Source organism: Periophthalmus magnuspinnatus, chromosome 22 (genome assembly GCF_009829125.3).
Source record: "Periophthalmus magnuspinnatus isolate fPerMag1 chromosome 22, fPerMag1.2.pri, whole genome shotgun sequence".
Classification (NCBI taxonomy): domain Eukaryota; kingdom Metazoa; phylum Chordata; class Actinopteri; order Gobiiformes; family Gobiidae; genus Periophthalmus; species Periophthalmus magnuspinnatus.
In genome coordinates, this window is record NC_047147.1 from 13,293,962 (window position 1) to 13,295,454 (window position 1,493).

Consider the following 1,493-nt stretch of genomic DNA (forward strand, 5'->3'; position numbering starts at 1 on the left):
CAGTACCACAATCATCAAATTATATCAACCATAAATTTCATTCATTTTCCTTATGGGACCAGAGAGCCAAGTGCATGTTGTGATTTTGTGATTTTGTGTTCAGTGATGGTGGTGCACTATTACACCATCACTATTTATACACATCAAAAATGTATTATAAAGTGACTACTTGATTATTATCCTGTTGCTTTTTCTCTATTTATTCAATTTACTCATTAAATGTAGCTGTTGTGTGTTACATGCACCTAATTATTGTCACTTTTTAACTTGCAACCAAAAAAATTTAAAACCATGATCTAGGCCTATCTATTTACCATGATCTTGTGTAGGATGACCACCAGCTTGTTTTTTGGCTGTCCTGCACAGTCATTTAGGCCCCTGTCATACATTTCACTTGTTTAGAGAATGTCACTCTTTTTCATTGATCGCTTAAAAAGTGAAATTGCATAGAAAACATGATTATTTATATATTTTTTCACAATATAATTTGGGATGTCCTGTCCTGCGTTGTATATTTTGCCACCAGTTGCTGTCCCAGTCTGTGCATTATGGATTGATAAAAAACAGAATATCTTATGGTGTTAGTGCTGTTATTAACTTGGCCCTCTTTCTCTACAGTTTGAGGCGGTCACCTTTGTGAGAACTCCTAAATGTCACATACACTCCAGTAGGGGGAGACATTGCTCTCATTACAGTAGAGACTTCTCACATCTTGCAACATTCTTCTCAGACATTTTGCTACTCACCCTAATGACTCATCATGCGTAGTTGTTTGGGATTACCCTGTCTGTGCCTTCTCCGGTTTATGTCAATTGTGGTTTTGAGACATTACAAACAGATTAACAAAGAGGCACTGAGCAATAACACAAAGTTTAGCAAGCTATGTCAAAATACCAAAAATGATGCACTATAATAAATCTGCTAATCTGATTTGAAGTGATCAATGTGTACATGCCTGGGCAGCAAAAATCCGATAACTACAATAATCAGAAAACCCAATTATTAGATCTGATTTTGTTTATGAGAAATATGATCATCAAAAACACTGTGTAAAATGTAAATAATGGATTTTAAAACAACTTTAGGAATAACATCTTGTCATGTTAAAGCCATGTAAACAAGGCTAATGCAATCACGTAGACGTCCATAGCCATGCTCTCCTCTTTAAGTATGTCATTACTCTCTTGTGGCAAACTGCTCAGTGCGGTCTGTCAGGCAGCTGTGGAGAATGGAGACTGACATCTGAAACCACTACACACACTCCTCTCGACCGTGCAACAACCTCCAAATCGCTAAGCATCATTAGGCACTAGTTAGCTTAAATTTAAGGCAGAGACTTTGAAAAAGAGATTCAAAAGAACAAGTAGCTGCAGTTCTTTCATTAGACCTCAGCAGTATTGCATTGCGAATTTCATAACTTTCAAAATCAAGAAGCAATATCTGTTGAGGGACATTTTCACCCGGCTTGTTTTGAAATCAAATTCGAGCACACC